The sequence below is a fragment of the Dufourea novaeangliae genome, unplaced genomic scaffold (assembly GCF_001272555.1).
Source record: "Dufourea novaeangliae isolate 0120121106 unplaced genomic scaffold, ASM127255v1 scaffold173, whole genome shotgun sequence".
In the NCBI taxonomy this organism is placed as follows: Eukaryota; Metazoa; Arthropoda; class Insecta; order Hymenoptera; family Halictidae; genus Dufourea; species Dufourea novaeangliae.
In genome coordinates this window covers 574932-602433 of record NW_015374048.1, presented here as the reverse complement: position 1 = coordinate 602433, position 27502 = coordinate 574932, and the positions used below count along the sequence as shown (strand labels likewise).

Below are 27502 nucleotides of genomic sequence, written 5' to 3'. Positions count from 1 at the left end.
TATAATATCGGTATAATATCGGTATAATATCGGTATAATACCGTTATTTTCTATTGTACCTTCGTCCTATGTAACCCTATATAAGCCCTATCCGTATATAAAACCAAACAAATATCGGTATTTATTTCGGTTTTCGATAATATATCGGTTTCGGTATAGCTTTGATGGCGTAACTCCAAAAATCGTCCCAATACGTGCATCACATTTGTATTTTCATAACAAAAGATCTGGAAATATGACTTTCTAGACCTGACAAAGACGTCACACTTGGCATTAAAGGGTTAAACGATATTTACGTCAGACTTTCGGCGATTTCGTAATGCCACCGAACGTTTAATGCACACTCGATAAGTGTCCTAATACTTATGAGCGGGAATGTACGTTTCGCACGCGATCAGGCTCGACTGAGCTCGTTAATCGAGTCTCCTAAGGTCAACGCCGTTCCGCCTAGGTCCTTCGCTGCACGAAAGGATTCAACCAATTGTGATGTTGAATTAACCCTCGTTGCTCCTATGACCGGGTCACCGAAGACCCATTGATAGCGGTGGATCCACAAACAATTTCAAGCATGTTTGCCCTAACATCTGACAAGGAATTCGAGTTCGTGGCTTGAAAACTTTCCGTTAAAATATTAGTATTCCGAACGACAATGTACAGAATTCGATTTAAAAGAAGTTAAATTGACTCTAAAATCTCCCCCTAAAGGATGTACGAATACATTTTTTTACTTGCGGCTTTTTACGATTTTAGGGTCGACTCTTCAATTCCGATGTTTTAAAAAAAATCGATTCTCATGATTCGATCCGACAATCGATTCTCGAATCGAGTCTTTCAAGTGAATCGAACATTCCTAATTCAATGGCGGAACGTGGGGCAGTTGTTTTCGAGTTCGAACGAGCTTCCGTGTTTCCCTGGACAGGCCTAACGAGAGCGTCAAGTTTCCTGGCGGTGAGGAGGCAGGTGGAAAAAAAAGGAGAGTGGAGGACAAAGAGGTTGGCCGTCAAAAGGCAGAGTGCATCCCCTTTAAACTTATGGGTAACTCCCCCCCCCCATGTTTGTGCGCGTGCTAGGCCGACTGGCTGACTGCTGCGCGCGGCAGGAACAACGGTTCTAATATAAAAAAAAAGAGCGAACGGAAGTGTATTCCGGGACGACCTGCACGCTTTCAGCCCGGTCGGTCTTTAAAGGGGTGATATTTCAGCCCTCGTGCTCCCGCAATCGTCACGGTCTCCTGGAATTTATAGAGGGTGTTAAGAAAAATGTGGGACATCTTCACAAGATTCTTTGTGCCAAACTAAGACGAAAATCTGGAATCACGAAATTGTGTTCGAGGTTTAAAATGGTTAAATGAAAATTAAGGGTAAAAATGGTAAAGAACACAGTGAACGAATTGTTTGAATAACAAGGAAGGTTAGCAACCGATCTCCGACGAACAGAGTGGTATTTTATATCACTCCAGGAAATTGATCCGTGGTGCGTACATTTCTAACAGAACGCGCAAAACACATGGTTATTCGAATACGTTAAAAATCAAACTGAACAATTTGCGTTTCTGCATGAATATGAAACACAGAAATACCATCCGGTTCAATTTCACTCAATTATTACCGCCTCCCTTGTTTTTCGTGTAACAATAGTACTGAAATTGATAACAATTGAACGTATAACATTAAACCGATCATTCCCATAAAATAAAATAAAAAATAAAAAATAAAAAAAAATTGTTTTATATACGGTCTGACACAAAACGTTTCCAAATTGAAATTAAAACAGCAGTTTTCCGTAGAATGATGATGCTCTGTTCCATAAAATATTAACAATGATTTTATTTTTAAAAAACGATATTATTCTTAATAATTCCGTGTTTTGTTGTTTTTTTATTATTAATATTCAAGTTAAATGTGCTTTAATAATAATTAGCTTTCTAAACATTAACTATCCTTTTTAACTATCAAACAGAAAATGATTCGATTCGCTTAAGTCTACCCTATAACGTGGAACACATCAGTTATATAAAAAAACGTAATTGCGTTTATAAATATTAGTACGGGCTACGGTTGACCTGATCGTCGTTCTTTCACGATCCGTGGCAACGAGGGTTAACGCGAACGAAGAAAGTAGGGGCCATCGATCTCACCCCTACGTCCTAAAGCCTGAATTCTATGGCCTTGCCGGGTTTCGCGGCAGTTTACTTTGGAAGAGTTCCGGCACAAGGCTCGAGTATTACGCGATTCGAGACGGCTGGTTTACGTGATTCGAGCGACGTCTGTATACGCCCGTTTCTCGCCTCGTTATCTCGCAAAGAAATTCGCACGGAGGATCAGAATTTACGTGGCAAGACGAAAGCAATCGTTCAAAGCCGCTAGCGAAAAGGAGCCCCTTCGATGTTTTTCACCCTTTAACGGTGTTTAACGAGTATACTCGTCGTGAGGAAATGAGCAATTTTTGGTAATAACGAGAGTATACTCGTCATACGAAAAAATAAAATTCCTTTTGCCCATAAAAATGGAAACTTTAGTAAAGATTGAAAAATATATTTCTTTTATTAGAATAAAAAAATTCCATTTCCAACAGAAAATTCCACCGTTAAAGGGTTAGAAATAGAAGAAAATTCGACCAGGCTTTTGAACCTCGTACGTCAATATTTGCGTCAATTTTGGCCCATTGTTTCAGAAACTTTCGTGCAGCTTTTCAGGTCACAAAAACTGACTAAAGTGTATGCAGTTGTTTGTATTAGGTTGTTGCATATCCGATGACAGCTTTATTACTGGCACCTAATATTGTTAGGTGTACCAATATGTAAATCACTGTAGTTTCAATATGGTGGCAATATATTTTAGATTCAGAATATCTCTCCAACCTTATGTTTAGTCAAAATGGTGGAGGATGATGGGAACAAATGAGGAATATTTTAAAGATAGGGTAAATATTTGGATTATTTTAAAACGAATATACAGAAAATAGTGGACTACATATTGGTGCACCTAATATATCAAACATTATGCGAATAATATTAGACGGTAAAAGATCGAATAGACTCTATACACGTAATTTCATTGAAATACAAGTGGTAGATTCGTCTTATACTCATTACATAATTGTTAAACTGAATTTGAAAACACTTCTAGCTCCCAAATTTTCGCCTGTCATCGCTGAACAGTACTTCTTAGCACAAACTTAGATGCATCTTTATGAAGTTTATTTATGAATCTGGTTTAAATGCACGTGGGGGAAATGGTTCTTTTAATGCGCGTGAAGGAAACGGCCAAATTTAACTGAGATTAATTCCCGTCTTCATTAACTTTAATATTCAATTACCTTAATTACTTCAACATATAATTACCTTAATCACTTTAATAGTTGATTACCTCGATTATTTTAACATTTAACTGCCTTAATTATTGTAAATTTAACTGCCTTAATAGAATTTTAATATTTAACACAAGTGATATTACTGCCACGTTAGACAGTACCTTGAAACAATCATAGCCCGCTGTGTGACTCTACAATAAAAAAAGGATATTTATGTTACCAATTTTCACTCATAAAAATACTGTCAAATATACCTATCATTAAAATCGATCGTTTCATGTTCAACGACCCAATATTAGCATTTCCCAAGAAGACCAGCATATCTTAGAAAAATTCCTTTCAAAACACATTTAAAGACAGATGTGTAGAAACCCATCTAGACCCAGGTATACACCACCATCTTATTCGATCATCAAAAACGCCCTCCCTCCAACGGTTAACCCTTTAACAATGTTTGACGAGTATACTCGTCATGAGGAAATGACAACTTTTTGGGGTAATGACGAGTATACTTGTCATATTGAAAAAATAAATTACCTTTTGCTTAATAACTGAAATTTCAATAAAAATAGAAAAATACATTTCTCTTATTAGAATAACACCGTATTAGAAGGGGGGGTCACGCTGGCTCCTACCTAGTTACGTCAAAGACTGAGTGGCTTTGTAAACCAACAACCATGCACCGATGCCAGGTTCAATAGAGATCTCGCGAGAGTGCCGTACACGGAGCAGAGTCGCGAGGCGAAACGGTAAATAATATTATCGGGAGTGCAGTCGATGGCCTCCGATTTCGTGGCGGGTTGCTCCCTATACCAGCCGATGCCACTAACGTAATTAACTGATTTCGTAGTTAATTACAGGCCCGTCTCGAGGTTCAACATATCGATTCTCTCGTGGCAGCATACCGACGAAATCGACCAATGAAACGGTGGTGGTCCACGTCGTTTTAGTCGTTAAAGAACGAAGGAATGTCGTCCCTACGACGATAGAAGCTATAATCGGTCGAAAAAGTCTCCAAATACCCTTTAACCTCTTCAGGGACGAATTTATTAAGACCAGAGTTCTTTTTATTCTTCGACTGTGTTTAATTACTATATATTTATAAATATTAACGACAATCAATTGGTAGAATATTATTTTTTGTTGAAGAATTTACTTGTAATAATTTAATTACAGTTTTGGAATAATGCTTGATGAAAGGAAAACTAAACTAAATGATGTGCGACAGTTTTTTCGCTTTTTACAATGTTCCTTTTTTATCCGAGACTATAATGAAAATTTAGTAAATACATTTCGAAGATTTATTTTAGTTATACACATGCTGAAACTTCCATTGAAGTTCATGACTATGCAGTAAACGTAAATAAAAAATAAAATAACGTAGATAATTTAAACAATGTTATGAAAACAATAAAAAAAACGTTAGACATTTTTTGAAAATATCCCGAGAACTAATCACTTTTCTGTGCAACAAACAAGATGCATTTCCATTTAAAGAAATGATGCAATTGTTAATTTCACATGCACTGTTGCACATAAACAAAATTTAAAGGCCTACAAATGTAGTGCTCTTCGAGCTATTTATCTTTCTTCTTTGGTATTTTTGATAAATGCATTAATAACGGAAGTATGGCCTGAAACAATTGCGTACACCACCCTGTATATCATTCGAACAAAAATTATACCCAACTCTGATATCAATAGGAAGTCAGTTGTACCGTTTATGCCACTGCAATAAAAAAAGTAATCATCCAGCAAACGCAAAAGTATGATGGACTGTAATCGCTAAACCTGATGCGTCATGTGACACACAATTGATTTCGATTTAATTACAATTCGAATCAAGGTAAATCATCTTGGAGCGTGGACTAGGCTGCCTCGAATACACAAGAGAAGAACACGAATTCATCGAGCAATTTAGCGTCGCGAGTTAATGCATAAGTAGAAATTATTCGTGCAGACAGCGTCACGCGGCAAGGAGGAAAAATACGCTGTATGCCGTTCGTATGAAATATTCAATGATAGAGATGGAAGGCTGGTGGCGAAGAAACAACACGGTCGTTCATCGATCTGTCTTAAACCGCAATTAAACGTTAATTCTGCTTTTATCCGGCGGAGAATCGGCCGCTCCGATCCACCGAATATACGCATCTGCTTATTTAACGAGCCTATTTCGCCCCCTTCTCGCGTTTCGTGTGTAATTTCCATCGCTGTTGCTCGTTCCTATTCGTTAAGAACTCCTATCAAACGTTAACGTCTATACCATCCAGATCGATCGGTGCGCGCACTCGATCGTTAAAAACTCATCTTCGCTTAATCGCTTGTAATGCATCTTGGATACCACTGCAACCCCGTTTATGAATATATTTTCGCCTCCTATATTCGGTTTTAACAGTAGAACAGTCTGAAAGTGAACATGTTTCTATTTGTATCAGGTTGGTAAATGGGACAGCTTGTTGAAAATACGAAAATCGATAAGTAGACGAACACCTTGACTTATATATTTTTACAGATTTATTCAATATTTATTCAAGAACAATAACGTAAACTGTCGTGTGGTTAGTATATGCTTATATTCATGATTAAAATGTTACAACAACACTTTTCTCAGATTTTGTACAACTTCCATTGCAATCTAAAAATGAAGAAATTACTTAATTTATAAATCTAAATATTTTCAGAATTTTGTCATGTTTATCAATCCGATAGAAACCGATATACTTCTAGATGTACGTTCTAGTGTTAAGAATGTTCAGTTAAATTTTCAACTAAATTTATAATTATTAGAAATTTCCAGCGGTCACCTTAATCGCACAATAAAGATCGTAGAATAGTAGGACTACGGTTCGAGGGAGGGGGCTGGTAAACGCGTGCAAAACAGTGTACGTTGCCGGGTGGTTGCTCCCGACGGGCCGCCGCCCCCAGCCGGCACACTACTCTGTCGCACGAAAGCCCACAGACCCAGAATATTTCGTGCACCCTATATAACCGCCCCTAGGGTTCGCCCGGTTCCGTCGAACCCTCCCCCTCCGTAATCCAGCTGGAAACACATGGCGTCATCGTGTGCGCCTCCGCTGTGTCGTAGCATATGCACCGTGTTGCTTTGTGGGGGGGGGGGGGGGGGGTGGCAAAAATCATCGAGTCGATGGAATATCCACGCCGTTCCACCCACGCCACTCCTAATTACTCGTCTCTCGCGGCTGTACGACCGTTATATTTTACCTTTCGATTCACCATCGGGTGTATCGAATAAGTGTACACCTACATAGGGTTGAATCGATACCACCAAGGTATCGATACTTTTACTCATTGCTAGTATTGTATTAAGATATCGAAACAAAAGTATCGATACCTACTTGTATCGAATTATATTTTCCTAACTTTGATACCGAACAGATAAGTTGTTTATACTTTGAGAAAAGAAAATACAATACTATACTTTATATATTTCTTTAAATTTTTAATAGAAAACATAAACGAATATGTATAAACTATATACGATATACGTAATAAATAAATATGTATGTAGATATTGATTATTAGATATTATTTGTATAAGCATAATTAGTTTCAGAGATATTGTGAAAATATGGGGCATAAGATCTACGACACAAGGCAGCCCCAAAAATATCTAGACAAACTAAACCAATCCATTTTTTTAAGTACATATATTGCAAAAATAAACTTAGAAAAATGGGGAAGCACCTTATTTTTGTAAAAAGAAAGGTATAAATAAACATTCATCAGTAACATAAATAATTCATTTATAAATGATAATATTAAATGAAATATTTCATTGAAATTGAAATTGAAAATTCAGTCTTTGACTACGCAAGTGAATTAAATTTGCTAAATTTATGTAGTAAAATATTGCATTGGGGAGGCAGCATGCATATTGAACACAGTTATATCAAACATAACATACGTGTAGATGGTAGATGGAAAGACTGCAGGAAATAATGCAGGAAAACTTGTTCTATATTTGAAAATACCATTTTTGGAAGCTCACGCATAACCACGTACAAGTATATTATTTTCTCTTAAGCTAACGGCAGAAGGTCGTTAGCGACTCTGGGCATCTTCAAAGCTAAATTCACCACAATCAAATTTTCAGAACCAACGTTGAACGGGTGCATTCATTAACACTGCCTTGACCCCAAACTTCATTGATATTTCGAGCTGTTTGCGCTCTACAGCGGCCGAGTTTAAACTCGTAAATGTGTCGAAATTCTTGTCTGGAGATGTTTCGTTCGCCTGATATTTCAACAAAATGAAATTAACATTCAGTACGAATAACGTAAGAAGAAAGAGCAAAAAATAGGTTGTAAAATGAAGTATAACTTTACGTACTTTGCATAATTCTGGAGTGTTAATAAAAAAAACTGAATATAATACAAACATATAATACGTACAGTAAACCTTCGATGAGTATTCGAAAGTTCCTCGGTACCGACCATTAAATATTTCATAAACTAATGGCCATGTACAGCTGAACCAAATATCGTTAGCTTCAGAATTCCAAGCTCTATCCCTGTTCTAAACCTCATTAAAAAGTCAGCGTCACACCTGGAGACCTCTGCTTGTAAATGCCGAGAAGCCTTCAAACACTCATCAAGAATTTACTGTATATCGCTGGAAACTACGAAAAACAAAGAGTTCAGTCGAACCAGGAGTTGTGGGTCTCTTCGTTTACATTTTCTACGTGCCCTCAACTCTGTCTGCCCCCTTTCCGCCTGCAGTTTAGGGGTTAGATCGGTATCGAGATTACGAGCTTACGCGTTCCTGTCCTTTTCCCCCTGTCATTCCCATCAGGGTGCACGCGTGCCCCTTTTACGAGCCCGGACCCTTTTAGGAGACCCGGGGAAAAAAGCATGAAAACACAGAACACCCGTTCCCTTTACCGTCGAAAATTACAGTCGTGACGTAAACCATATAACCACGAGATATACGGAACGATCGACTGTAACGACTAATTGCAACCGAGCAAATTAAACAGAGTCCAGCGTGGTATCAAAATTTACGCAAAAATTCCTGACGGTCTTATTGTACATTACTCCCGGCGTACAATGGGTGATCAAATTATTACGAGCAGATGGAAAAACTAAACTTTATGTTTTCGGTATTATTATGACTTCAAAAATAATTAAGTATACAGGGTGACTCATCTAACGTTTACACCTCAAATATCTTTGTTGTTTTTAAAGATAGGTCAAATTTTTTGAGGAGAAAGTTGAATAGTCCAATGGAGCTCACACGATGCCAAAAATTTTTTGTTTTTTTCTTCTTTTTTTTTAAAAAGAGATATCAAGGTCACCTTCATTTTTTTAAAATGGGACCATCCTCTTTCGTGACCTTGAATGACCTTGAATATAGTCACTGAATCCGTAATGAAAGGGACTATCATTGTAGGTCTTTGAAAAAGGTGAATTAGGTGAGTCGCCCTGTATATGCTTCCTTTTTTTCTTAACATATATGTAGGTACACAATTTAATTATATTTTGGTATGTTCAGTAATCAGTGTATAGTAAGACGCATATTTTGCTACCGTTGATAATTCGTAAGTATGACTTACGAATTATTTGTTTCTTTTGTTGATTGTTAGTTTCCTTGATTATTATTTATTTTAACACTGTTAAAGTATATTGGGTCTACTGTTTCCGAGTGGTTCGCGATTCTAAAAGTTCAGAATGAGGATACAATAAGTCGTCGTTTGACCTTTGAGAAAATCTCTCCTTGGATTTTTCCTTGACGCACGGAATGGAGCTTTTCCAGCTGGAAACGAGGACAATGGAATTCTCCATGTGTCGAATATTTCCAATAAGAAATTATGGGTTACTTTAGAGAGAATCGACTTTGTTCTCGTAGTATCTTGTCCTCGACGCGATCGATCCAACAAGATCTTTGACGAACCGGTGCTCACGATACGGAATATTTTCTTGTTATTTTCCCCATCTATTTATAATCTATTTATTAGTAATAAATATGCGTGTACTGGCAGATATTACAATAATAACACGTAGGTGTTCGTCGAATGATCATTGAGGTTTTCCTTAGATAAAAGAATAAAATGTTTCACCTTTTTATTCTGCATTATATAACCAACATTATCATAATATTCGAATTAAATTGGCATTAAACTTTGGTATATGATTTTAAAGGAACATTAAACGTGGCACCTAGTACCGAACATGTCAACAGTAAGTAACCTAACGCAAAACAGCCTCAAAATAGTTTCCAACGATAAGAAAATTTGTGATCGTTGTAAACTTGATACTATTTGTTTAATAGAATCATCAGAATACTCTCGAATAACGATACAAGCTTCGTGAGCCAATTCTTGGCAGCTGGAGTATTAAATCCAGTATTCATCATTGTTCTCTAAGCAAACTAAAAGTTTCTTTGTTTGTATTTTTCCGTGCCAATAATCTGGTTTTCTTCATCTTCTTGGGTTTATTTGTCTTTCTGAGCTTATTCTTCAAGTTTCTCTTATGTTCTTTCATTCTTTCGCGGTTCAATTGTCGAATATAAAACGAATCTCTGATACATACTAGGTGCTGTCCGAGGTTAAAGAACTCGCCTTACATCTTCCAATCGCTTTGGTCATCAAGCAACTACCGATTGCATATCCCTGAGTATATTCTAAAGATGATAAAAGGAACCGATTGAGACTTTCCAAAATAGAAGATGAAAAACTGAAGCAGACAGTAATTTCCTATTTCATTTGGACCGTAAACCGAACCAAACTATCGATTCGCAGTAAACATCTTCTAGGTGGACCCGATAAAAGCGATTACCTGACACATCCAAACGCGACGTTTGAATGCTTCGACTAATCGCTCCAGACAGATCGTATACCTGAACCTCTGAAACGGAAACAGACTTCGCTGGTTGTCTAGTAAAACATTTTTCAGACAGTTCTGTATAACGCCAGATGCTGAACTCCTGACACTGACATCCACTCGAAACTCGAGGGAACAATAGATCTGGCTCTCCGAAAACTGTCTCCGACCATTCCTTTACCAGAAATCGTCGACGAATTATCTTTCACCCGTTCCTCTTTCTATAATCCACGGTGTATATGGTTTTCGACACGATCCGTTTCTTCGCCATTCCATCGGGATTCCTTCGTCTAGTTCTCCAAGAAAGAAGACCAAAAACACCGCTATAGATCGTTCGGGAGTCCAACTAGCAACGCAAACAAGGTGTCCCATGCTTCGTTAACTCGAACGCAGAGGAAAAGTGAATTTTCACGAAGAAACGCGAGTCAGGCGAACTGAAGCGTCGTGAGTCGTATTGCGGGTGTCGACTAGACGGGACGTGAATACGAAAAAACGAGAGAAAAACAGGATCGAGAAAAGATTCTGTCGGAAAAACGGCTTGAAGAACGCGTGTTTTATCGATTTACGAAACCACCGTTGTCTACGCAGTAATTTCTGGAAAATAAACGAGGATATATATTGCAAAAATAAACCCAGTAAAATATAGAATATATAACAAGACAATGATGTTGTACTTAGAAAAATGGGGAAGCCCTTTATTTTTGTAAAAACAAAGGAATAAATAATGATTCATCAGTAACATAAATAATTCATGCATCAATGATAAAATTAAATAAAATCTGTAATAGAAACTCAAACGGAAAACGCAGTTTTTCACTTCGCAAGTGAATTAAATTTGCTAAATTCAAGTATTTATAATCAATATCAATAAATAATATTCTTTACCAAAAAGCTTTAAAATATTTTGTGTAAAAATTGTACCACCAAAAATAACACGATTAGTGGTTCAATGTGCCGCACTCTGAGAAACGCTGATCTAGATAATGAATTCGTTCAGTTCTGATTCTGGGGCGTATTTGGAAAAGCAGACGGTGGTTGGAAACTTTTCACCAGCAGTGTACGTAATTAGAGTGTCCGCGGTGGCAAATGAAAATACAGCTAGCGCATCGGGCCCCGAGACGCGACAGTTTAATTATACCAGAAATTTAATGTGATTTTATTCGACAGGAATTTCATCCAGAACTGCATGTGCGATGACCCGCGTTCGAAAGCCGCTCACGACCGGAGGAACCTATTTCCCATCCCCGTCACGTTGCCCGTCGATATTTTTCCCCCATGACGGAGAGGACGCAGCTTCGCCCGCGAGGGAATGGCATTTCCAGCGGGACCATTTCGAAAATTATTAATCGGCTTATGGCAATCGATTCGTTTCGAAACGATACCGTGGTTCGATCGCGACTGCCAAGACGATGCCAAGATCCTCGCTCGAGACAGTCGGTTACAGTAGAATTCTCGATAACTGCTCGGAACTCAGGACCGTCTGCGAGCGTTTATATAGTTTTATACGTTCTTCTCGAAATCTACGTACCATCCGAAATTTTTTTGTTATATACAAATTATATTTTGGACAATTTGTTAGCACCATATTATTCTACATAAAAAACCGCAAACCTCGTCCATTAGAAGTTTTCATATATCTCCTCTGGTTTTCGAGATAGTACTTTCGGGTCGAAACTTCGAGGGGTGGTTTCACCCCTTAAAGTCGCGTCTCAACCGATAAAAAAAAATACGTATACCTTATTTTTGACTGCTTAACAGACATACGAAGCTCCATCAAAATCGAAAGTGGACACTTCTGTGCCTTCCCTTGTTAGTGTTAATAATGCCTAAAACTCGTATCTTACGTCAAAGCTAAAATGGATAGATCCTACTTAATTGGAAAAGAGAAGAACCTAATCGGTAAAAGATCGTCATTTCGACTTTCTGTTACGCACAGAAGGTCCCCTCTCAAGTCCGAAGCTTTCAAACTCCCGCCAAAACATTTCAATGGAAGAAGAAGAAAAAACGGATCGAAACGTTCCTTTACAATCTCCGATTTATTTTTACGTCGACCTTTATTCGGTCGAGTCTAAGTTCTCCTTCTCGTTTTTAATCCGCAACTAACTACGCGATCAGCCCCTGAGGCTGCTTTATCTTTCCTCCCTCCAGGAGCCGCATCGATTATTTAACTTTGATATCGTAAATGGGATCCATCGATTACTATCGGGCCGACTATCCTCTCCTACCCGCATATAATGGTCGTTCAAGAGTCCCTTCGTCCCTTTCCGTGCTATTCAATGGTTCGTATACTCCGCTTCTATCTCCCCGAATTCGTGAAAGAACTTCGAACAGTACTCTTTCTTCTCTTGCGTCCTTTAAATCAACCCATACACTGGTACCAAGTCGGTTGTACAATGAACTTAAATGAATTTCAATTGGGCTCACTGCAAAGTCAGCTAAAGTGGCCGTTGTTGGGCAAATCTTTCTCTAAATTACAGGTGCACAGTTTACAGAGAATAAAAAGACATTAAAATGTTTAATGTAACATCTTTGTGATATCTACTGTAGTTTTAAAGATATACAGGAAAAAACACAATAACCATTAACCTATTAACGGTGTTTGACGAGTATACTCGTCATAAGGAAATTACCACTTTTCGAATAATGACGAGTGTACTTGTGTGAAATAATAAGACACTTTTTGCCATGAACATTGAAATTGTAATAAAAGCAGGAAAATAAATATATTTCTTCTAGTAGAATAAGGGTATCAAATGGTTATCCATTTTCGAAACACAATTCCACCGTTGATGGGTTAAGGGATGGTTTCACCCTGAACTTAACCAGTAATAATTCTTTAAAGATCAATTCCTCTAGTATTTTCTGAGTTAACTAACGATGAGGTATGGGTTTCATTAACATTATTAATATTTAAGAAATCGGTGCCTATCGCAACGTAAAAAATTATTAACCGATTTTAAAAATTCTTGTGACATTCTTTTTGTAATTGAATCAGCTATCGCCTACGACCTACTATCAACACGATTAACGCCACGTACCATTTTTTTTTATTTACTTAAATGTATAATAAACAAAGGCCAGAAAGTTTTTCGATAATATCTTCTTTGCATTCTTCAAAACCAAATTCTTAAATATCACCTTCTTTTCGGGCCGCTAAAGGGGAAAGGCGCCTTAATACAGGGAAATGTTAAAGAAACGAATCATCAAAAAATTATTACGGTCAAGCTGTTACAATTTTCTCCGACGCCGTATGACCACTTTCATTTTATCCGACGAATAAAAGGATCTCTCTCTCTCTGTATCTATCTCACCCACTCCAACTCTCTCGGGCCAGCGAATCTAAACGTTTCCTCCACCCGGAACGGGCGTCCGTGCAAAGGGAAACAGAGGAAGACAAAAAAAAAAAAGGAATAGAGTTTTTCGCCCGATATTTTCGTTAGAGGCCGCGCAGAGAGAATTCCACGCACGAAGACTGAACATCCCTTGACTTTCATTATCTCCGCAAACAATTAAGCCCACGATAATAACCGGGGCCGCCGCCCAGTATTTTTCTGCGCGCGATATTAAAATTCCAGCGATGCTTTAAAACCCCCGCGTCCCTTGAATTTTATAAAGCCATCACTTGTCTGGTTTCAAGGTAGCCGACGATTAAACGAACAACATTTTCGAGCTATTTCTCCGCGATTTCGGGGAGTACTAAATGTTAGCGAATCGAAAACTAAATGTTATCGTCATCGAATTTGGATACCATGATCAATCGCGTGGATTTTCTCATTCTTTTTACCTACAAAGTGTCCAATTTAACAGAAATCAGTGGAATATTTCCTAAGAAACTGAAGATGTGAAAAAAATGTTCTTAGAGAAGTTATTTGGTATAGAGGGGGGACATTATGTGGCGTAAATAATTTCTTGTAAGTAGAATGAGGATAAGCCTTCAAGGTTAAATACATTTTTTTTAAAGGAATACTACTGCACTTTTACGTCCACACAGAGGTTCATTTTTACAATCCTGGACTAGTTAAAATTTGATATGAACAAAAAAAATATGTGTATATGAACTTTTTGTATAAATTAAATTCATCCCTTGGAAGCAGGAAAGGCACAGAAACGATATAAAAATACAGTGGACAAGTATTGTTGGGAAAACTCGAGTGGAAAAGTGGTACTCTAGCGAAGAAACGCGGTGCAAAAGCGATAAAAGTGCATTACTGATCGCAGAGAAGCATCGAAGTACATCCATCTATGGTGAACGCAAACGTGAATTCAAAGTCGTGTACCATCGTCGAATGAAACTCCTGCGAAGGGGGACAAGAATGTAGGTCGATTATTCCGATGTTTCAAGGATCGGGCCACTTTTGGTCAAGAAGCACCAAGTGATTTTTCCGATGGAGACGCTGCGTCGCAGGAAAAATAACGACGGATTGATCGGTAAACAATGGAGAAACCTTCGAATCGGAATTGCCCCGTTCCATTTAATTAAAGGGGGTAGAATTTCAAATTCGTGCGAGAATCGAAACGAAAGAATTTTATGGAACGATCGCGGAAATTCGCGGAACGAAACGGGGAAACGCGATTGTTTAAAAGCTCAGGGAGAGGAGATAACGAACGTTTATGGTGCCCACTCGCCACTCCTTCCTCGAGTTTCTGGCCCTTGGTTCGAATCGTTACGATTATTATCTTGAGTTAACTTTATTTCGAAATCGACCGAACACGTAACCGAGCCCCACCACGTCCCCGAAGTCATTCCCCGTTTTCAAGCTGGTTTAAATCGTCCTCGGAATCGTGGTTCAATTTTTCGAATCCTTAAACTGCGTCTACACTATATAGGAAAGTAGTGTTATATAACAAAGCGTTAGTATAACTTAGCTGTACAACATATTTACATAACTTGTTACACGATTACATCTTCTGGACGAGTTTCTAACAAGTTTGTGTAACATTTCGCATCTCATCATTTAACAATGGCGTCACACTTGATGGTTAACATATAACTTGCAACATAACAAGAAAAATGGTATATAACAATTTTCTTTCTGTTTCTCTAACAAGTTTTACTTTAACTTCGCTATATTGCGTGTTCTGCTATACAGGGTGACCCAAAAAGATGGGACAATCCACAACATGCATATTCCTCATGCAAATACAAATCGAAAAGTCCTTTACCGTTTTGTAATCTGAAGCTCCATTTTCGAGGTACTAGCAGTGAAACGAACTCCAAATCAGCTGAGCGTACGCACAGACACAGTCCAGAAGCGCATGACGCATGGCCCACCGCTCAGCTGATTGGGGTTCGTTTAACTGCTAATATCTCGGACATGAAGCCTCAGATTACAAAACGGTAAAGGACTTTTCGATGTGTATTTGCACGAGAAATGTGCATGTCACGGGTTATCTCATCTTTTTGGGACACACTGTATAACACGAAAAATGTTATATAACATTTTTCTTTCTATTTTTCTAACAAGTTTTATAACTGTGCTATATAACGTGTTATGCTATATAGTGTAGACGCAGCTTTACGCGAGACGTTGCCCATAAATGTCCCCCGGTAGTGTCCTTGGATTCCCTGGTACGAGTACCAGGAACGTGCCGTAACGAGATAAAGAAGAATAAACGCGAATTCGTTAAACGATCGTTTTTTCTTCCAAACGAATTTCCGGTTGGCGATCATCAGTTCGAGAATAATAGTCGATCTGGATGCTCGATTGTCTCTTGACCGAGCTACACTTTAATCGATCGATCGTTTTTCGCCCCCCCCCCCCGCCTGCATTCTTCGTCGGTTCGATGACGGAAAATAACCGTGTTCGCGTCGTGAAAGAGAAGCTTTATGATCGGAACGATGAATACTTACTCCAGCGCTAAACAAGACGATCTTCAGGCATGAATACCCCGTGGGCGAAATGTTCAGCGAGCCATTAGATACCCTCTGTCATAGAATGGCTACTTAACCATACCAAATATTCACTTGTATACCCGCTTGCACCTGCCCAAACGGCTGACTAGTACTGATTGGTAACACCGTCCGAAAAATGAAACCTTTTTTTTCTAATTTACAGAAGAAAAATTGTTCTATCATCCGTGAATTTCGAAGAAACATCAATTTTTGGGAAAACTCCCGATTTTGAACATAAATGACGTATTACGTGAAAACTAAAAACGTTGGAAAATTCAATTTGGTCTTAAATGGAAGAGGAGTGTTTCTTGAATATATCTATGTATACTGTTATACAATTTTGTAGTTCTGAATGGTTGTAAATAGCTATCAAAGTTTACTTTGGCTTCAGCAAAGTCGGTTTTTGAACATTTGATGAGGAATCCAAACAGTCCAAACAAAGTTTTATTCTGAAGAAGCGTTCAAAGCTGGGACTTCTACCGAAACGTAAAATATTTAACGTAATACTACATATTATTACTTACGTCAATACTACTAACGTAAATTTTCAATTATACTTTCGCCCTATATAAGCCCTACCTTTATAGAAATCGAAAAAATACCGGTATCAAAATCATACCGATTTAAGTCCTTGGTTCAAAGTAAAGGTCACGTTCAAAAGTCGTTAGGCGACATCTAAACAAACGTTGACTCCACTACTGCACTTTTCGCGGAATCGAAGCAGACATATGGTTTAACCTAACGTGTTTCGCTGGTGACGATAAGCGTCCTCCATCCAGATAATCTGAATCGAGCCGAACAATTCAAACCGAACGGTATTACATTGAGTCGGTCGACTAATCTGATTTAGGGACACTCACCGGAAAAAAAGCGCGTTAATCTTTTCGCGGATCGAACACCGTGGGAAACGAAGAAAACGATGGACAACAAGAATACGAAGAATGAAACACCAGAGTGATGTAGGGTAAACTGAGGTGAATTGGATCATTTTCTGTTTGATAGTAAAAAAGTAATAATTAAAGTTTAGAAAGCTAATTCTGTATTATAAATTCGTACACATTTAATTTGAACATTAATAATACAAAAATAAAAGAACTTAAAAATCTTTCTTTTGCAAACAAAAAACGAAAAAGTGAGAAATATCCGATTTGCCCCAAAAGTTGGGGCAAATCAAGTTGGTTACAACAATTCAAATTGGTAATATTTATATGTACACACGACAATTTTTAATTCTCTTTTACCAGCACTGTATAAGGGTGAATCACGAATCGTGATCAGTAGATATCATTAGATGTGTTCCAATGTACAGAATGAAATGTTTACAAACAGTAAGCAAGAGCTTAACATCGCGTACAATAGCGTAGCATACGATACTCTTTGTAATATTACAGTTCAAATATTTCTTTAATCTTTCCTCGACCCAGATGAAACAAAAAGTAACACATGTTATGTTATGATACTTACCGAATTCGTCTTGAAAGCCTCTAACAGATAGACGTACAAAAATGATAGGTGTATTTGCATAAAATTGTTCAGCATAAAAATCTTTCATTAAGTCCATACAAAAAATTTCTGGAAAAATTTAACGTGTCACAGTGTAATACCCTCTTAAATGTTATGACCCTAAACGTGTCATCTGTGTCCAACCCCTGCTGGGCAGCCTATGTGTGTGACAGAAACACAGCGAATGTCGGTTCCAGTACATAGGCTGGCCAGCAGAGGTAGCTAGCGACTCTTAAACGACAGAGAGCAGGCGGCTTACTTTTCTACCCTAGCTGCGAGAGAATTACCCTGTATTTGGTCATTTTGCTCGTCGAGTTCGCCGACTCGAATTTCCGGGAAGCCCTGAAAACAATTTTACGAATTCAGCTAATCCCAGTTTTCTGCATCGTAGTCATTTTTATCCCGTCTCCAAGTCAACTAAGCCCTCATTTTTCAAAAAGAACCGCGTAATCCTGTATCTACGTTAAAATCGAGTCAAATGACGTCGCCAGAATCTCCCATCGGAGGCTTTTTTTCCCTCCTGAAAACGCAGAACTCGCTCGACGTTTCACGATAACCGTGTGCCGACGAGGCTGAATTTTATTCTGATTATAAAATCTATCGACGTTAGGGAATACACATGTATGTACACTGACGTGCAAACTCGGCTTCCGCCAGGGGAAAAAGTGAGGTAGGCGAAGGGCTTCCCGGGCATCCTATCTTTTAGTTTTGGGAGTTACTAGAATTTATGCCAAATTAATATTCGGTTTAACATTTATCTCAGTACTTGAAATAAATTGAGTAAGTGGTAGGAGAATTTTCTTCGACGGTACTTTTTCCCCTAACGGAAGCTGAGTTTGCTCGTGAGAGTACAACTAGCAAGTAAATAGGGCGATTCTCGCGCAAGTTGGCCAGAAGAGCTGATATTCGCAAGTCCTCTCGGTTCCCAGAGACACGCAGACGAGACTTTTGCGTAAGTTTAACGAGTTCGCAATGCTTTTAACACAAGAAGATCTCGCTCTTGGCGCCCGAGATAAACAGACCAACGGTTGGTTCTGTCTGTCGAATATCATCCCCGTTTCTAAGAAGATAATGGCCCTCTTACGGCCCTGCCAGAGCGTATTTTACCCGGCCCCCATTTGACTCACGGGGCGAGCGGCCGTCTGTGCACCATTCGCGTTCCTAGATCCGGCCGAACTTTCAAAGGTCTCGTCGCGTTCGCCCTCTGGGAATCGAGGAACCGTCGGGGAATGGTCCCCCGGAACAGGACTGTATTAAAGCCGGGAGGGTAGTATACGCGAGTGAAATGTTTGGAAAAAATACGGATTCGGGGAATGCTGTACGGTATGCGTCGGCCGATAATGGGCCGGCTGCCAAATGCACACGAATGCCTCGTGTCTATCGTGAATTGTTAATGGTGGCGGGGCGATATACTGGTGATAGTGGTGATCGTTGGAGTTTAACCCTTTACGATCTGATATATTTCTTACAAACAAACAGAAAAATAGTTTTTGCACATATTTCTTGGATGTCGGACAAACAGATAGTAAAAAAAATTGTTTATGAACAAAAACGAATATTTATCGAACAATTCCTGAATATTACTTTGGAGAATTTCGTATCTATATAACGGTAAACGGTTAAACTATACGACAAGATGCCATACTGAATCCTTTCAATTTTTTTGTACCGTGAAAAATAAGAGAATAGTTAAGGGTGGCAGAGTTAGGTAGGACACCCTGTGTATTCTGACAGTAAAATTAAAAGTTCAAATAAACTTTAAAAGAAAATCAGAAAAGTCGTAACTTTCTTGTCTGCTACTCTGTATATATAGGGAGAAAAAATTTAAAACTGTTCAATGCTCACAGATTTGTGTATCGACGGATAGATACAAAAACGAAATCAACGACAGTGTAATTTGTCGTATGCAGTATCACCTTACTAATTAACTCAATGGTATAAAATAAACGGACAAGGTATAGAAATCATCAAAAGGTACAAAAGGGCAATCAGTACGATGTTTCTCTCTATTCGGACCACTACATCTGATTATTAGATCCCCAAAAGGGTTCTCCATGATAACGTTAATTCCCATTTGTCGAGTGGCGCCCGAGGCGATCCAGACCCAACAACGTGTTCCCAGGGTATCGCGCGCACTATAGATTATTTATCCGTTCGTATTGAAGTCGCGAGGCGTATCTCGTAAAACTGACGAGATTTCAGAAGGTAGAATATGTACCTTAGCAAAACGTACAATGAATACGAAAGTTTCTTTTGGTTTCGCGTATACACGATCTGTCCCAAAAGTATCCGAAATAAAATTAAAACAACAGTTTTCCATAAAATGGTTTTGCTCTTCGTCATCAAAGTATTAAAACTAAATTTCTTTTCGTTCGCAATAATTATATAAATTCTATAAACTGCTCCGATAATTCTTTTCCAAGATGGTAGAAAGAACGACAGTCGAAACTTTTGGCTCCACGAGTCATGAGTTTATACAAGATTCTGGTGTCAAAAAGAGTCTCATAGTATAATTATTAGACTGCGAATTTTATACATTAACAGCCATTAGAGCTTTGTGTAATGCAAAAGACAAAAACACTTTCGGCAGATGCAATGTGTTTTCTTGTGTATTCTGAACCCAATAAGATATTTAAAATAAGAATTAAATTCCTACCTTCGCTGTTTTCGTAAAAAAATTACTTTAGAAAATGTCATTTCGTATAAAAATCCGCAGTTTAATAATTATCCACCGTGTACGTCTAATTCAACTATATCAAAGTAATTCCTGTTACCCAAATCAGAAACAACCAGATATCTTATTGCGACACTGTGGATTCGATGAATTTATAGCTTCTGTGTAGAACACAACAAAAAGACGAAACAATCATTTTTAGAAGATACTTCAAAGAGGCAAGGAATCCCTAATCTTGTTGTTACAAATTCCTTTGTAAAATATAATTTTCCACAAAACTCCGCTGTCTAATTATTCTACTGTTGCCGTATCTCCCGACCGTTTCGTCGCGTACCCAATTTACGCGATGCAATAAGGGCATTATTATTACTAATATTATTACAGCGATCTCGAGTTTCGAGCAATATTCGCGGCACGTCCATACACAGTTCCGTTCCACCAGAAGAACCGAACGGAATATGCACGAGTGGAGACGTAGCAACAGCTAGAAACTAGAAACCTCCGGGAGACTCTAATTCCAATCGTTTCGACATTCTGCCGGTAACGTTATGCGACGTGGGTCCAGAAACAGCACGAACCGAGTATTCGGACGCATTTCCGTGGAGGGAGGGCCTCGAGATCCGGGACAAATAGCCGGGCGTGAAATTGGGACAAACATCGAGGGACTACCGTGGCTCCTCTTGTTTTCACAGAAAACTTCGTTTCGGGGATAATGGGAAATCGATCAGGCCGCGAGATTACGAATCGTGCTGTTTTCGGTCCGCGTCGTTTATTGTGAAACAACTTATCCAAGGGAAGGGGGTGGTGGAAGGTGCAAACGGACTTAACAATAAAAACTATAGGGTGTTATACAGGGTGTCCCACGCAACTGGAACAGGCTGTATCTCCTAAACGGTTGGGAATAGAAAATGTTATGAGTAAAAGTTAAATGGTATCAGACGATATATTTTTTTTTAAAATGGAAACCTATGTTCTTAACTGCGCCAATCAATGCAGTTTCTTGTACTCTACAAAAAATAAATTTTAATGTTTTATTCTTTGATTATAAACACTCTGTTTGGGATGGATTAATTTCAGGAAATGCTTTTATGGTGGTACAAAATTTTAAAAGTTTGAAAACCCCTGGTCTATTGGATGTCACAAGTCCGAAAAAAGGTTAAAATTTGTTATAATTTCTTTTCGCAGAGAAATCATGATTTTATAAAAGTTTGCAATGAAATATCCACGTTACTTCGATGTTTTTAAACCGTGTTTTGCTGGACAGATTCCCCTGTGAAATTTTGTGGAATCGATGAAAATCCGTTCCGTGGGGCCGGTAATAAATTAACAAACAACGGGGACACACGTGGGCCGGATGGTAATTCAAACGATTCGCGTGTGCACGACTGCACGGGAATAATAAGATGCAGGAGAGGAATTGATTCCACGGGGGTTTCGCGGACGGCTGAAAGGGATCCTTTGAATGGCGGTCGCCCGGTGTATACGCGTCGGGCAATATCGTATCGGGTTCGACGATTTCATTCCCCCTTCAGAGCTATATAACACGGGAAACGAAACCCGACGAATTAAATGTTGCTCCTGTTACTGATTACCACAGCAACGCCGGCCGTCCGTGTGCATTATCGCAACGGGGAGATTAAAACATTTAGATAAGATAAAATTAGAAAAGAAAGAAAAAAAAACTGGGAACTCGGGAGGTCTGCAGCATTTCACGATTTCGTTCGATTTATGGCTAATAACGACGCTAGGTGTAAAAGGGTGGCTTGTTATTGAAGGCGTGGAACCGAAAAAGGGCTGATTTTTTTGTGGTAAAAGTGCACGTCGAAAGTCTAGAATAATTTGTTTTCGAGAAAAATGAGAATATTAATAAGACGTCTTTATTGCGCTTGTACAATCGCAATTAAAAGAAGACATTGGAAAGTTAAGATGCAAGAAAAAGGGCTGATTTTTCTTGATAAAATACGTGGAAATCTGGAGTAAAGTGTTCTCGACAAAAAAAAATAACAATATTAACCCTCCGTAGGCAGTGTGGATCATTGACGTTGAATTTTTATTTCTGCTGAAAAAACTTTGAAACATTTGACATAATAAACAACTGTGCGATATAGTAGAGACCTTGATGAAGTATCTCAGAATTTTTTCAAATTTTTCGAAAGCCTGAAACGGTAAAAAAAATTAGATTTGGGCATAAAAGAGCTGGTTAACGAACTTCTTTATTACATTTATAAAAACAGACTACAATCGAAATAGGAAAAATTGAAAATGTAAGATAAAAAAAGAAAAAATATATTTTAAAAAAACGAAAGAAACAAAATAGACTTATAATATACACGAAGATGTAATAGCTATCCTCTATATGCAGTTCGTAAAGACTAATTTTTGTATATTTTTTGTGAACTACCTGTTCGTTCTCCAGACCTCTCCTGTTAATTACTTCTTGTATCAAAGGGTTTATCCCGTATATGTCAAAGATTAAAAAAAAAAAAAAGATTAGAAGGAGGGAAAAATACGATAAATGCACTGGGAGATGTTCAACATTCAATCTGATTTGGTGTTGATAATCTGACGCGGCTTTGAAAATTCGTTGGGTACGTATGTGCTGGTGATCATAAAAGTTGTATAAAATTTCAACGATGATTTTCATTAGGAAACGGAACCTCGCACAATTAGATTCTATTTCTATCCTTCGACTTGTCCTTCCCATGAAGAATTACTCCACGATAAAAGACCACCTTGTGTGCCGTCGTTCGTCGAGAAATGAGGGGAGACATAACCGGGCCAATTACAAATTCGTTTCTGGCGCGTGTGCTTCCCATTGTGTGTACACAGGATGGACATGGTACAGTGAATTCGTAAAATATTTCTGACGACAACAGAAACGCTTTCCACAGTTGGAACGACTGCGTTTAAAGAAATTTGCAACAAGAAAAGATCCCAAAAGTCATTGCAATTTTCTTTCCATTACTTTCACTGCAGAAGTCAGTATCCCTTAAATGAAGCAGCACGCATATGGTTAACACTAAAACTACCAGCACTAAATGTACACTAAATTAAACTGTATAACAGTAATATACATATGAATGTAAGGAAAAACGTCATGTCAAAATTTCAAAAAATTTGAGTATGCATTAATGGAACTGTAGAATATAAAATTTATGTACTTATCAGAAAAAAATGCAAGAAATCGAATTGTATACGTTAAAAAAAAATAACACTGCTAATAAGAATTGGTGTTCGGAACTTTGAACGATAATATCTCGAAAGTGATAATATCGAAAGTGATAAGATATATTTAGTACAATTCAGGACAGTATGATATAAAATGTGTATAGTAAATTAAAGGTCAACATAAATTCAGTAATTATAAAATAAATCTGAAATCCGTACTCTTAACGAATTCAGTAATTCTAGCATTAAGACCTACGCCCTGGACCAGCCTAAAGTCTTTCGGTGTTGCAGCATCAATATGTGACGGTTCTCAAAACAAAATTTTGGAAAATTTCTTACATTTTACCCACCATGCAAGTGAACTATTCGTTCGACAAGTGTCGGAGAGGAGTCTTTAACGGAATCCCATTAGTGTTCGAGTTTCTTGCTTTCCACGAAGCGAATTATACGTGTCATTTTGCGATTAATCGAGGGCGAGATCCAGTGGTCCAGTAACGCCCGTGGAAGGAATTATCGTGGTGTAACGAAGCATTAACTCAGGCAATAAATTGCGTCAACCATGGTTCTGACGACTGTTACGTGCGGAGAGATTTTCCGTTGGTAAATCGTCCGTTTGGAATGGTGCTTTTCCCAGACCAGATTCGCAAAGATTATTTACTAATCTTCGTTTTTTTTTTTTTTATTTCAGATAAACCGATTAAGAATTAATGCGAGGAAAACCCTACTTTGAAGGGCGCGTCTCTCGTGGAAAAGTTTGCTTTTCATTACGATTTACATTAATCGGGGAGAAATCTCGATGTTAAGTGTACACTCAGCCACGTCTGACGTATGTAGCTACTTGACGAAGTAACCGTAAATAAGAGCCTGTTAATAAATTTTTAAATCCTAACAGGAAATTACGATCGCGAATCAACATGACCGCCCAGGTAACATTACGATCCAATTTATTTTTCGATTCGCATTTACATGAAAATTAATGGACTCTTTATTAGGACGCAATGACATCAGTCTATTAACACTCTCGCGATCGATGACATACTGCTATGTTTTTCGAGGTCTAAAACTGAATAATGATGACGTATTGTTACGTGTTCGTGTTCACAACTGGATGCCAGTCACGTAGCCCATTATGTTATCATGACTCTAATAATTGTAATTAGTAAGCAAAAAACGGATTTAATTACACATGACAAACATATCCTCCTTATTATCATGCCTACTTAAATAAGATTTCTTAGAAGGAAACTTCGGTACCACGAAAAATTCAATTTTTATTTGTATACTTCGCAGGTATTTAGGGGACCTCGGCAGAAGTGTCGGACAATTTTTCTTTTCGCTGATATTCGATTCTTCAGGATGAAAGCACCCTTTAAAGGTTAATGTATGCTTCCCTATTTTCCTGTATATCTTGAAAACTATAGCAGGCATCAAAGACACTGTTAGAATGAAGATTCAATGGATTCTTATGCTCTATAAATCTGTCCAATCAGACTGTAAAATATTCGTTGTTTAAACAAATGAACAAATAAACAAATTTTTAACAATTTCATTGCACACTTTTATAAAGCATAAAAAATCATTAAGTTTTCATTCTAATAATTTCTTGTCTCAATCTATTATAGTTTTCAAGATATAGAGGAAAATAGCAAAACACATTAACCTTTAAAGGGGTGCTTTCACCCTTCAGAACCGAATGCCAGATCTCTCATAAATTTGCAGAGTTTAAGAAAAAAATCAGAATTCTCATAGTACCGAAGATCCCTAGTTAGACATGCCTCCCAACTGAAACTGTTCTCCAGAATTTTGTATGGCGACCTTATAAACGCACTTTTTGGATGCACAATTATTAAATCGATAAACGCTGGGAAAAAAGCATGCGGGTAATGGACGATGAACCGATCACGAGCTTCCGCCTCGAAGATTCTTCAGTACCAAGAAAAAGGTTTTCGTTTAAAAAATTAATTCGGTTATCCGTTCGCTTAACCCAGTCGCGAGTAAGAAAGCAAGCCCCCCCCCCCCGATCCTGGATCGAGAAAACGTAATTGCTCGATTCCAGAGGAAATTACTACGATTACCTTTTACCAATTACTTCGATGATAAATTAGAAATGCTTTCGATTTTTCCGAAGTCTATACTATGCTGGGCGAACCCAATACCTTTGGGCGAGGGCGAACTCCCCCCTCACACCTCTTCGCACCAGACGTTACGTCTCGGTAACTGTGTTACGCGGAGCTTCACACTAGAAAACAACCAAAGCAGTCCAAATGACTGGTTAGTACATTCTTATATTGACAATTAAAATTTTACAACACTTTTCTCTGATTTTTCCCAACATTCATTGTAATATAAAAATGAAGAAATTAGTCAATTTATAAATTTAAATATTTTCAGAAGTTTGTGATGTTTATCGACCTGGTAGAAATAGACATAGGGGAGACCGGGGCAGGTTGTAACACGGGGTAAGTTGTAATATAGTTAACATTTTCTGAACGACAGCAGGTTGCCAGAGCGGTTTAAAAATATTGATATCTTCGGTTTCATTGCAACAATCGATCATCAAGTGTCTGTTTTGCCGCTACAGGTTAGATTTTGATTATTCGGAGCACTTAAGTAAATATTGTCCTAGCACTTTTATTTCAATTAACCACCATCAGAAACCGTTTGAATTTTTGCTTCTTTGTCGCAAACGAATCATTACACATTGGTTTATTATAATATGTACGCATTTCAGTAATTTAATGAATTCACAAGAAAAGGTTCTACTTCTAAAGAAGATATGAAAACTGCACTGACAAAAATATTCCTTGTATCTGTCAGTGAATAACGAATGATTGTTCAATCCATGTATATCAAATGCTTAATAATGATATGCATTTTCATTTATATTTTGTGAAAATGTTTATTTGTATTCCTATTTGTGTTTAACTAAATGAAACGGACGTGTTACAATTTACCCCGGGCTGGGGCACATTGTAACAAAAGTTCAGATTTGTATAAGATGAACATAGATGTCTAAGCATCAAAGATTTTGTCACATATTTACACTCAACGAGTTGACCAAAAATGTGAGCAGCAAGTCACGCAAATTATTTCCTGTTCGAGGAAAACACTTTTGAGAAAAAATTGTGAAAACTTTTTTTGTTACAATCTGCCCCGGTCTCCCCTACGTTTTTCGTCGGTAGTTCTAGTGTTAAAGACCACGCCAATCGTTCCTCCATATTTCGTCCGCCGAAAGTGTATTTCCGTATGTACAACCGGGTTGCGTTTCCCCTCGAAATACATACTTCCTCTGGTTCACGATCGAGGCGTAATCTTGCGAGCGTGCGAGTCAGAGATCTCGCGCGGAAACCGCGGGCCAGCGATAAGCAGAACCGAGAATTATTAAGAGCCGGGTTGGAAGGAGGTGGGAAAACAGCCACGGCTAGCAAAAAAATTCAAACTTCGTGCACGCGTACGCGTTTCGCGCGGAGTGGATGTGGGGGGAAGGGAGGGGGTGGGGGATAGAGAAGAGTTCGACAGGCAGCCGTTGGTAATAGTGGCAAAAATCTCTCAGGGTAGCATCTCGTAACGGGCACCACTGCTATGAAATACCAAGAGGTACACTCGACCGCCTTTGAAACCGGTATAAAAAGCCCCAGCGAGCGACAGGCCACTGGAACACGCTATTAAATAGGCCGAGCCGGCTACAAGGGAAATGATTAATCGCCCACCCCTTATCCAGCGAAACCGTCTTTTCACCCGAAAAATGACTCGCATGACAAATGCGATCAATTGATATCGTCCCTACGCTTGTGGTTCTACCTCGACGTGCCCCCCCCCCCCCCCCCCCCCCCTCGCCGCTCTTTCCACCGCGACTCGTAACGTCAACCGACGGAAAAGTAATTTGCAATTTCTTCGGAATTTCAATTTCATTTCTTTGTGTTACTATAACGAGCACGTCTACGCGGTTCCGCGGTAATTATTTTGACAGAAACAAACGGGTTTCTCTGAAGCTTCAAACACCCACTGCACTGCTATCAATCTTTCATAAATATGTACGTTTTTTCACTTAGTCGTGGCAATTACTGCAGAAAACTACCGTGCTGGACTCGAACAGAGATAAATATTTGTATT

The 27502-nt window shown here is 38.4% G+C and overlaps 1 protein-coding gene across 1 annotated transcript in view; it reads right to left on the bottom strand.

The window, feature by feature from the left end:
• LOC107189854 overlaps positions 1 to 27502 on the bottom strand; it is a 71320-nt gene that overhangs the window by 42642 nt on the left and 1176 nt on the right. The gene's annotated exons all lie outside the window — the stretch shown is intronic.